Below are 12,116 nucleotides of genomic sequence, written 5' to 3' on the forward strand. Positions count from 1 at the left end.
CAAGATTCACAGCCTTTCTCCAGCTTCATGCCCCTCATTGGACCCCTCCTCTTTTGTCAGGAACCTCTTTCCCCTTTATCCTCCAACTGTACCTATTTTGCAACACCCCACCCCCAGCCCTGATTCAACATTCTACACCTGGGCTTCCCAGCGCTGTAGAAGAAAATGAGGAAAATGTTAGTATCACCTCCACTACATATCAGAATATCTGATTCCAGCCACATCCTCGACTCTGCTGACAATTCCATTTCTCTCTCTAAGAAGCTACCATTCTCATTCCTTTTGGTGGCTATTTTAACCTTATCCACTTTCCTTAAGTCCTCAAGCCCAACTTGACCCCTTACCTTTCAAGAGATTGCTTACAGACCATCAGGTAGCAACCAGTTAACTCCTAACCTCTAGGTTTACCAATCTACACAAGTATCTGCTCCGCTCCTTGCCCTTTCTCGCAGATCTCCCAGGCAACCCCTGCCCCTCCCCCCATTTCCTCTGGGATGGTTTTCATTAATCATCTCTCTATCTCCTTGGTCTTTCCCCTCAACATTTGAGCATGTTTAAGCTCTTCCCATTTGAAAAAGGAAAGCCATAACAAAAATCCTCCCCTCCATCCTGCACTCCTCACCCCCATCCACTGCCTTATATTTCTCCTTTCCATTGCCAGGCTTCTCGAAAGAAGCTCCAATGTCTTCATGTGTCTCTTTTATTCCTTAAGCCACTGGAGACTGTGGGTTTAACTGTGACTGTTCTCACACCACTGGTCCCAGTGACTCTCCTGCCAATCCAAAGGGCACTTTCCAGGCCTGCCCTCCTGGCTCTCCCTGCCACACTTGTGTTCCGGTCACTTTCCTGACACTTCCTCCCACCCTCCTTTCTGATACTCTGTGGTCGCAGGTTTTCCCTACCAACTTGGTTGTTTCTTCTCAACTTCTTTGGCAGGGGTCTTCCTCTGTATGTGCCCATCTGGGTGATCTCACGCATGCCCACAGCTTCACTGACCATCCATGATCTGAAGAGTCCAAAATTGCCCTTACTTGTCCACACCTCTGCTCTGACTTTAGTTTCTAGACATCCTCACATAAACATTCCACAGCTACCTCAAACCCAACATGTCAAAATGAAACTCATGTTTGCTCCCCCAACACCTGGGCCCTGTCTTACTATAGTCCCCCCACTTGGTGCATGGCATGACTTGCCACTAATTCCTAAGGCATCAAATGGGCAGTGATTCTAGATCCCTCCTCCAGCTGCCTACATTCAATATATTATCAAATATTATTGATTTGACTTCCTAACCATCGCTTGTATCTGTCCTTTCCTTTTTATCCCCACGGCCACAGCCCTGGCCGGGTTTTGAGATTCTCTGATCTTGCACTCTGAATGTAGCCGTGGCCTCCGTGAGCTCTCGGCCTGTACTCCTAACGTGGCAGGAAGCAAATGATACACTCCAATTTGAAGAGACAATTTACAAAGGGTCAGCAGGGTAAAGGAAAGCTGTGTGTGGTGTGAGAACAGTCACAGTTACACCCACAGGCTCCAGTGGCTTAAGGACTAAAAGAGACACATGAAGATATTGGAGCTTCTTTCTAGAAGCTTGGCAATTAATGGAAAGGAGAAATATAAGGCAGTGGATGGGGGTGAGGAGTGTAGGATGGAATAGTGTGCAGCACATTGGGGCCAGCAGGAAACCAAGTTTCCACTCCCGGGCCTGAGAAGGTAATTGAGATATCTGAATTGAGAAAGTTGGGGGTGGGGTGGGAGAGGGAACCACCCAGAGGGAGCTGTGAACTTTGGTTGAGGGTTGGCAGCCAGCCCACAGGGACTCCAAAAAGAGGGAAATCCTGAGAAGCAAATATCCAGACCTATTCAACCTCCTTCCTTCCAATCTTCTGCCAGGGCTCCCAGTGGCCACCCTCTACTAGGAAGCCGGATGGCCAACACTGAGTCTGCAGGGACAATGGGAAGACACAGAGTGCATCTTCCAAATCCTCCTGTGTAATATGCCAGGAGGTTTTTCTGATCATATCACTCCCAGCTCCACTTATCTACACCCTGGGTTCTCTGTCACCCACGGAACAAAATCTAAACTTCTTGGCATGCCCTGGTTTCTCTTATAAGGAAATTTTTTCTCCCTACCAAAATGCATTGTAGAGCCTTTGATAAGATGTTCAACCAAGTGACCCAGGCTTATTTCCTGTTAGCTCTCCACTTGGGAAATTTTCACTCCGGCAAGAGACATACTGATGGCCCCTAGGCCACTCCGTTCTCTCAGGCCTCTGAGCTTAGCCTGATGACAGGCACACGGTAAGGGTCACACATATTTGCACTGTGAACAAGTGGTGAATGAGTGAGTGAATGAATGCGTGTTTTTATCCCCTGTGGCTCTTGAGGATTAGGAGCTGATATTATCACTGATGCTCAGAGGGTGGACTACGCAAGGTCACATGGCAGAGGGTAGAGAGGAGAAACACAGGCTTGGGTCTCCCCTCTCCTCCCTATGGTCTCACTCAGGGTTGCCTGCAATTAGGGGTCCTTCGCATTTGCTCAGATTTCATCTTATATGAGAACAAAACAATATCCCAAGAAATCCTTCTCAATCAGGAACTCGCTCTTTATATTGCTTTGTCCCCCTGTAGGACTTCTTCTGGTTAGTCAAATTCCCTTCCTAATAAATATCCTCTTACTGAGCTTTGGAGTCTCTTCAAATTCTATAATTTTATGAATCTAGGAATTGTGTTGGCTTTTCTCACAGTTTTGTATTACTAAGAAAATTTTAGAGGCCCAATATCTTATTAAAAGGCCTTTCTGACTTTTTTTTTTTTTTTTTAACTCTAGTAAACCCTAAACAGACTGAAATAGTAGCATTTTAACAAATATTTCCTTGAGACCAGGAAAGGGGTAGGTTGGCAGATGTTTCCATGGGAACCCTGGCTGGGGAGTCCCAGGCTTCTGAAGGAGGCTGGGAGCCTGGAGACCCCGATACCTGAAGGGGAACTGCAGGGGAGGGAGGCTGGGAACCAGGTGTTGATCCTCACAGACCGGCCAGAAAGGAAGGAGGGCCCTGGGGGAGAACAAATTCAAGTTTTGAGGAAACTGTACTTTGAGATCAGAGATCTTAGTTACTATGCAAAGCAAATGCAAATGAGGAGCTGGCCAATTCTTGGTTGTTCTTTTTTGGGGGGGGGGGGGAGTCTTTAGGAAAATTCTTCTAGAGACCACTGCTCAAAAGAAAGCACGTGGAGTCAAAATCTTACACATAACCAACTGAATGGACGAAGTGGGTTTTTTCCCTACCACGGTTGGGTTGGAGGACCCTCTCCCACCTCTCCCCCTCAGGATTGCTATTCTCTGGGGTTCAGGTCGGACGAGGCACTCGGGCGGACAGAAACACCAACACGGCTGATTGCTCAGCCCCGAGCCAGCTTCCCCCCTACCCCCACCTCCGCCCTCAAGGTAGGGGCTTTTGCAGGCGTCGCAATCCTAGTAACGCGGGGGGGGGGGGAGTCCTCGAACCTTCAGTGGGTCCTTTTCAGCAGAGCGACCTGGCATTCATCTGACACGGAGCAAAGGGGTCCCCGCAGGGAAAAGTAACGACCATCTGCAGAAACCTCACCCAAGTGGGAAGCGGCAGCGCCGTCTGCAGTCCCCGAGCACAATCGGACGCCCGCGCGCCGCTCTCCCCCGCGGCCCCGCCGGGAGGGAGGGAGGGAGGGAGCGAGTGGCGGCGGAGGGAGGGAGGGAGGGAGGCGGGCGGCGGGTGGCGGGAGGGAGAGGTGGAGGGCGGTCAGGGTTCCGGGGCCCGCCCCGCCCTCGCGCTCGCCGCCGACTCCGCGCTGCGGGCTGGAGCGGGCGGCCGGGCGGCTGCCTGTCCAGGCCGGGGCTGGCCGCGCCTCGCGTCGCCGTGCAGTGCGCCGGCTCTCCGGGAGATGGCTTCTCCGCTCCCGCCCGCTGCTCCCGCTATTGTCTCACCCGGGGTGGCCTGACTCTGCGGGCTCGCGCACGCTCGGGGCCCGGAGGGCTCCCCCGCGCCCCCGGAGCCGGTCCCGCTCCCTTTCCTGCCTTCCCCGCCGCCCCGGGGTGGGGGCCCCAGGACCGGCGCTCGCGGCGAGCAGCGCGGAGAGGGGAGCGGCCCGGGCGCGGGCGGTGCGCGGCCGGCGCGCCCGGGTGCTGGGGACGCCTGGAGCTGCGGAGCCGGCAGCCCGCGTCGCCGAGCACACGCCACGTCGGGTCTCGCACGGAAGCCCGCAGCGAGCACAGGTAGGACGCGCACCGGGCCGGGAGCGCCCGCCGCGGCTCTGCGGATGGCCGGCGGAGTGGACGGAGCGGAGGTCAAGGGGCTCTCCCTCCAACATGGCAACAGCCGAGCTGCAACAATGGAAGGAGCCGCGGGTTCCCGGAGGCCCGCCGAGCCGCGGACGCGGTGGCAGCGAGAGCTCCAGCCCGCGGCGCCCTGCAGGTTGCCGACTCCCGTCGCCACCCCGCACCAGCAGTTTCGGGGCGTCTCGGGCCCCCGGGCACCCCCTTCCCACTCCTTTCCCTCTCAACACACTTCCTGGCTCCCAGCTGCTAGATGATCTGAGCCAACCGATGGTTTGGGGGGTTGTTTGTTTAAGATAAGAAATAAAAAGCAAAACCTGCCCCGGAGTGGGGGTGGTGGGGGTGGCGCTTTCTCTTGCAGTGGGTGAAAAGTCAGCATCTAGCCTGGGGAATATATACATTTTTTAGCCAGACGGAGGGCAGACTTGGCTTCTGCCTTATAAGGGTACTGCAGCACCAGGAGAAGCTGGAGCGGGGAGAGAGGGACCCTCAGGCCTGAGTTTCCGGGCCCTCCGGGGAGTCGCTGCTCTCCTGGCTGGTACTCGTCTCTCGTTCTCAGCTCCCGACAGCGGCGGCTTTGATGTTGGGGAGCAATCGCAGCAGCAGGAAGCCCAGGGGACGCTGCCAAGCTGGGGTGGGGTAGGGTGGGGAGCCAAGGGGTTTGGCAAGCTCCTGTGTTGTGAGAAGAGATTACCAATTGTATGAGGTTAGTGCACACACCCTGGTTGCCTGAGGGGGGGTGGTGTGGGGTGTGTTTGTGTGTGTGTGTGTGTGTGTGTGTGAAGAACCTGCCATTGCTCCTGCGCCTCGAGGCCCTTCATCCCCACCCCCTTGCGGGGTCTTTGTGGCTTCCCTGTCCCAGTCCCACCAGCCACGCCTGGGATGGAATCTCTATTGTCTCCTGCTGCCCTGATGTTCTCCCCTGCCCCGCCCCCCCCAATTCCGTTCGGGAATTTTGTACCCTGGGCTGTCTGGTCCCAGCATGGCACCAGATTCCTGAGCACACAGCTACCCGGGCTTCCAGAAGTGAGCCAACGCGGCTCCTCCTTCTCTCTCTAAACTACCTGTCTGGGATGTGGCCAAGCAGATGTAAGCAATTTGCACTGAATTCCAACCCTGTATCAGTTGCTGAATGAAAACTTACTCCACCCCAGCACTAGGCCTTGGAAAGATACTGGGAGAGAAACGTTCCAGGGGGTGGCAAACCTGATCCCCAAATATTCCTCCTTCCCCAAGTCCAGCTGTGCATCCTACAGCAGAGAGGTTATGAGGCTTCAGAACTGCATCTCCTCCAGAGCCTGGCAGTCCCGTCTGGGGTTGTGTCCATGGAAAAATGAAGTAGAGGCACACTTTATAGCTCTGCCTGGCATCTAGCATTTGAGGAGATGGGGCTGTGAGCCAGAGCCCTGGACTGCTTCTCCTTTGGCCTTTGGGTGAGCTCAAGGTTTGATTTCCATGGCTCTGAATTTACTGCTGAGTGTGCATGGGTGTGTGTGTCTGAATTTGATCAAGCTCTCAGCCCTGGCCAGAAGGGAGTTTGTGGACTTTCCTCTCCCTGGAAGCATCAGGGAGGGAGGCCCATGGGTATGCTGGGTTGAGGAAGGCTCAGTGGATCTGGGGCCTCAGGATTTTCTCTGGGGTGCTCCTTTGGGATTGCCCAGTGACCTGGAATGTTTTGGTCTTTGCCATGACATAGTGGCCCTCTAGCAGACACCCCACAGCCTTGTGGGCCTTTGGTCCCCTTTCTGGTTTCCTCACCGTACCTGGCCCGGTGCTTTGCAGGTACCTCGTGTGTGGTCCTTCAGCCTGGACAGCCATGCCACAGCCAGCAGGGAGGAAAATGAGAGAACTGTGTTCCCTTGGAGGGGTTTGTGGCTGGCCATAAACTTCAGGCTCCTCACGCTCCCAGGATGTGAACTTGGACATGATAATGTGGAGTAGTAGAGAAAATAGTGGGTGGGTTTGGGGTCAGGAGGCTTGGCTTTGAGTCCCGGTATGACTTACTTCCTAGCTGTGTGAGCATGGACAACTTATGAACCTAAGACTTAGTTTGCATATCTGTAAAATGGGGGGAAATACCCTTGGCTCACAAGATTGCTTTAAAGATGAAATACACTGCTTACCATAAACTGAATAAAATCATGTGTGCAAAAGCACTCTGGAAACTGCAGAGTACTATACCAATGTGTGTAGCCTTGTAACAAGGGAGGGAGAGCTGGTGGGGGTTGGGAAAGGGGTGGGAGAAAGGGACAGAATAGAGAATGTTCTGGAACATAGGACAAGGGAAGCGTGATGTGCAGATACCAAGGTAGCTATTTCTTGGGTTACTTTTCTTCTTTGGCGGGGGGAATTACTTTAAAAAGGGTTGGCAGGATGGGAGCTAGGAGAGAAGGAGACGCTGCTTAATGATATCTGTGGGGAAGTGGGGAAACACCCCCCAAAGGCGGGCTACTGTCCATAGACAGGGTAGTGCTGAGCTGGCAGATAATATAATAGCTAACATTTACTGATGTCAATCAGCTAGTAAATGACAGAGGAGGGATTTCATGCAGGCTGTTTCATTCCAGACCCTGTGCTCATAACCTCGATGCCGCTGTGAGGGTGGTATCAGGTCTTGGGAGGACGGAAAGGGGTAGCAGAGTACAGAATTCATGCATACTGGATTCCCTGACTTGAACGCCCGTGACAGGTCACCAGACTGGGACATTCCTTGGATAATAAAGTGCTCGGGGGACCTGGGTGGCTCAGTCGTTAAGCATCTGCCTTCGGCTCAGGTCATGATCCCAGGGTCCTGGGATTGAGCCCTGCATCGGGCTCCCTGCTCAGCGGAGAGCCTGCTTGTCCCTCTCCCACTCCCCCTGCTGTGTCTCTCTTTCTGTCAAATAAATAAATAAAGTCTTTTAAAAAAAAAAGTTCTCAAGGGCCGGGGCCCAGCATAGCACCTCCTTAATTCCCAGGTGTTTGGGGGTTAAGGCACATGTATGTGAATTCCTTGGGTTCCTGCCTTACCGGCCTTTCTCTGCTTTCCCATTCATATCCCTACCTCAGTGTAAGGAGAAGAGTGGGGGTAATCAAATCAAGTAATTTTGCTCCCTTCTGGGCAACATTAATAAGAGGTTTGGGACTTGCGGTACTCTGGAAAATTGAGGCAAATCTTTCATTTTAGTATTTCTATATGTGCTTCATTTCGTGTCTGTTTTATAAAATGAAACTTAGGAGACTGTTATTCTTGCACATCCTATGACCCCATAAGGCTTTAGAACTGGAAAGACTTTGGAGATGGTTTCCCTGAGGAGGAGTGACTCTCCCAAGGTCACACAGTTACTAGCGGTGGTGGAACTTTACCCTTGCCCCCTAGATCACAATATGACCAATGACAGGACCTATCTTTTGGCCCTTCACAATCGTGTGCAGACCCTGCCCGTGACTTCATTGTTGGGGAATTCACTCCCTCCAAACTCCTATGTTCGTTAAAGACCTTAAGGACACATAAGACACTGTGCTGCGGGGCAGAGGCCCTCAAGGTCAGGAGAAGGAAGAGGAAAGAGGTTCTCAATATTCCTGAGGCAGAACACAGAACCTGTGACTAAAGGAATCCAGCAATTCCTTCCTTCCTCTTTGGGAATACTTCCCATAGGAAGTCTCACCCCACAGAGGCTCTGTAGTATTTCCAAGAGGAGCCAGAGATCATTTGCCTCTCCAGAAAATTTTTTCCTTTCATCAACGCTTTATCACTCCTGCCTCTATTCCTTCCTGAAAACACTGTTTCATTCCCTTATTCCTGCACCTTTCTCTCTCTCCAGCCAACCAACCCTAGTAGTCACTGCAAGATTGATCTCCTGGGTGGCAGTGCTTTCTTTTCTTCTTGGCAGTTCTTCCTACACCGCTTTGTGTGCCCTAAGCCTCTGCTCCTGAGGGGCCTGTCCTACAGGCTAGATCCTACTTCATCTCCTCTCCCTGTATCCTCCCCAAATGGAGGTGGGTGTCAGGAATGAGAGCTCAACATGGCTGGTTGGCCAGGCCCACCAGGGGTAAACTTTCGTGGAGCCATCCTCGTCAGTCAAGTTCTTCTCTCTTAGTGTAGTTGGTACCCTTGGCAGTAAACCAGAAGCCCAGGGTGAGGGGAAAAGAGGAAAGAACCAAGAAGATTCCGTTTTGAGGAAATGCTACAGCATGCCTTGCGAGGGAGAAGAAACAGATACGAGCCTTTCTTGTCTTAGGTCTCAAACGAACCCAGAACACAGGTGAGTGTAATGATGGGGCTCTTCCACCATCGAGACATCTCTTGAGAGCCCGTCTTTGCTGGAAGCAGAGCGTCTGCCATGTTCCTGATTCCCCATGCTGTTACGTCTTCCTAAGGGTAAATAAAGGAAGTTAAACTGATAAGGAGCACCATTAGAGTGTGTTTAACTCTGACCCAAAAAGGAGAGATTGTTTGCAAATTGGGTATTATGGGAAGCTGGGAAAAGACATATTATTTTCCCCCCAGAATATTATGGCCAGGATTTCACATTTCCACTGTAGACTTCAAGAAGGCCTTTTTTTTTTTTTAATTAAGAGAAAGGATAGATATAATTCCCTGACAAGAGACTTTGAAAGATAGAGTGGTTCCAAAGGGTTGGCAAATTCTCTGAAGGGCAATTTTTTTTTTTTTTAAAGATTTTATTTATTTATTTGACAGAGACACAGCGAGAGAGGGAACACAAGCAGGGGGAGTGGGAGAGGGAGAAGCAGGCTTCCCGCGGAGCAGGGAGCCCGATGCGGGGCTCGATCCCAGGACCCTGGGATCATGACCTGAGCTGAAGGCAGACGCTTAACCGACTGAGCCACCCAGGCGCCCCTCTGAAGGGCAATTTTGACGACACTGTTACAGATGGTTCTGGCACCCAAGGCGAAAGGGAGCCACCTGAGCGGAAGTTCAAGGACCATGAAAGGCAAGAGCGTGTGAAGAATAGCCCGCAGCATTGCCTGTCCACTGGTAGCTTTTCTTTCTTTTTCTTTTCTTCTTCTTTTTTTTTTTAGCTTTTGTTTTTTTTCCCCTAAGTTTTTGTTTTAATTCCAGTTAGTTAACATACAGTATTATATTAGTTTCAGGTGTTGTCCACCTGTAACTTTTCAGACCTTATCTTTACTTTCCCCTTCCCCTAACCTTGAAGGAAACCGTGATGATGAAAATGTGTCTTCCCCCGGGCAACCCTGTTGGGACCCCTCTCACTCTTGAGAGCTTTTTCTGTATCTTCACTTAATAAACTATCGCTTTACTCGAAAGAAAGAAAGAAAGGAAGAAAAAGAAAGAAAGGAAATGTGTCTTTCCCCTTTATCAGTGGGAGAGCTGAGATGTCGATTAGGTTTGATTCGAACGAAGATTAAGAAACATGCCAAAGATAATTAGAGAAGAACCGAAGTTTGCGTCCAGGTCCGGATGGATACTTCCAGCACGTGTGTTTCTATCTTTGGTGTTCCCCTGCAAGGAACCTCTGAGAAAAAAGTGTCGATGAGGCCCAAGTTCTGAATGAGATGGGGTTTCCCCAAGAGTCAGTTGACAACAGAAAGGGTTGTTCTCAAAGTCTTTTGTGGAAGAAGCTATGGTCACAAAGGGAGATAAGTCTCTCAGATAATGTTTAAAAAGAACTCATTCATTCATTCAACAGATGTTTTTGAGGGCTTACTAATGACTTCTGGTGCTTTCAGTGATGAGGACAGAGAGCCTTCCAGAACTTACAGTTGAGTGGGGAATACAGACAAGTAAATAGACTGTGGGGTGGGTGTGTGGGTGGGGGAGTGTGGGATGCTTTGGAAACTCATAAGTGGGGCATTTGGGGTAGTCAGACTTCCTGGAAGAAATTCAGTGTTAGCCAAGATCAGAACAATGAGTAGAAATTGGGCTGGGGGACGAAGTGAAAGGCAAAAAGCAGGTGAAGTGAAAGTACTTTAATCTGGCCAGAGCCATTGAAGGAGTTTGTATTTTATTGTTTTTTTCACGATGTACCTGACGCTCTCCTTAGTGCACAGGAGTGAAGAAGACACAGTCCCTGTCCTTTTGGAGTTTATGTTCTGGGAGACCTTAGTTCACTAAGAATAAATTAAATCACGCTTCTTTATTTTGCTGACAGGGATTCTATACTGGTAGATCAGGGAATTCCTCATAGACAAACTCTGGCTGAACTTAGGGAAAGTTTGAGAAAGACTCTTGGGATAGTCCTACGGGTAACATAGGGTAGAGGCAAAAGGTGGGTTAATTAATGGTTGGTCAATTCTTCAACAAAAACATCTTCAGTGCCTCTGTTCCCTCATTCTTATATTCATTGATTCATCAACCGAAGGGCAGTATAAATTCAGTATATAGGTAAGAGTATGGCTTTGGAGCCAGATTCCGTGGGTTCAAAGCCTGGCTCTCCCACGTACTACTTGTTTGATCTTGAGAAAGTTACTTAATTTCTCTGTGCTTCTGTGCCCTCATTTGTAAGACAGGGAACATGATAGTACCAGGGAAAAAAAGGCTGTGGTAAAAATGAAGTGAGTTCATTAATAAACTACCCAGAATACTGCCTGATACTTCGTAAGGGCTTAGTAAATGGTGGTTGTTATAATTATGTTATAGGGATACAAAATTAAATTCAGTATGGTCCATGACCTTGAGGTAACCACATTGTACTCCAGAAACTGCAGGTGAATGGATGAACTGCTTTATGGAGCAGGGTTATCCTATAAGCTCACTATGAGGCAGTTGTCTCACTCCAAGAGCTGCTATAATATGAGGCAGCATTTCAGAGAAATATAGAAGCTAGGACCAGGGTGCTTAATATTTTGGGGACCTCTAAACTCTGAGAGTAGTAAATGCTATGGGGTATCAACCTGGAAAAATAAACTACAGTTTTGCCTTCCTCATTCAGAATCTCTAATCCTACAGCAAGGAGGTGTTAAATGTTCTGCTCTGGGTTGGTCTGACCACCCTCCAAACAGTATTTAACAGCTCTGTCCCTGGTGTAAAACATTGTGTTGAGCATCGTGGGGAAGACAAAGATAAATAAGAGGTAATTTTTATTCTTAGATTAATGGGCTTATGTCTCTGAAAATGCTTTGTAACTATAAATCACCCACGTGGATAAAAATTATTTTTATTCTAATCACTAGTAGGTATAATGCAAAACAATATAAATGCTGTATGTGTTTAGAGATGTTCAAAAAGAGAGCAAAAGTCACTTTCAGTCATAGGAGATGAGGGAAGCCTCAAATAGAAGAGCAGGCACTTGTAGAGGGCAAGGCAGAGAATATTCCAGAAAGCACTAGCATGACTGAAGATTTGTGGGAAAACTCATGGCCCTGGGAAATGGTTAATAACCATCCGCATTTGGGGGGCATGCAGGGAACTGGGCTGGGACTTAGGGTGGGGAGTCTTGAAGGTCTGATAAGGAAGGGGAGAGACAGAAACCTTTTCCTTAGAAGAATGACACGAACAGAGCCATTGTGCAAGGTTATCTTGACAGTGGAGCGCGGATGTTTTAGAGGTCAGTGGGGAGATAGACCTCGTTAGAAGGCTGTTTCACTTGTTCAGGTTAGAGAAAGAATAATAATTTTTGGTGCCTATTATGTGCTTTCAATAGGTTATTTCACTTAAGGAAAGCAATCCAAAGCTTGGAAAGGAATGGATCAATTGGAGAGAGATTGGAACAGGAAGGCTGGGGGATCTCCTTCCCTGGAGGTAGACTGGTTGTGGCTCAGTCTGGAAAGAGCACTGGAGTGGGAGCCTGGGACGTGCCTCTAGTTTCTAGTCCCACTTCTGCCACTGACTAGCTGTGTGA

The 12,116-nt window shown here is 49.9% G+C and overlaps 1 protein-coding gene across 1 annotated transcript in view; it reads left to right on the top strand.

The window, feature by feature from the left end:
- The first annotated feature begins 4,132 nt into the window (after nucleotides 1-4,132).
- The window catches only part of PIK3C2B (phosphatidylinositol-4-phosphate 3-kinase catalytic subunit type 2 beta), a 63,654-nt gene continuing 55,670 nt past the window's right edge, over nucleotides 4,133-12,116 (top strand). The window contains exon 1 of the mRNA XM_032422116.1: nucleotides 4,133-4,254. The gene's annotated coding sequence lies outside the window, so the exon portion shown is untranslated. The remainder of the gene's footprint in view (nucleotides 4,255-12,116) is intronic.

Source organism: Phoca vitulina, unplaced genomic scaffold (assembly GCF_004348235.1).
Source record: "Phoca vitulina isolate PV1807 unplaced genomic scaffold, GSC_HSeal_1.0 scaffold26, whole genome shotgun sequence".
NCBI classification, from domain to species: Eukaryota; Metazoa; Chordata; class Mammalia; order Carnivora; family Phocidae; genus Phoca; species Phoca vitulina.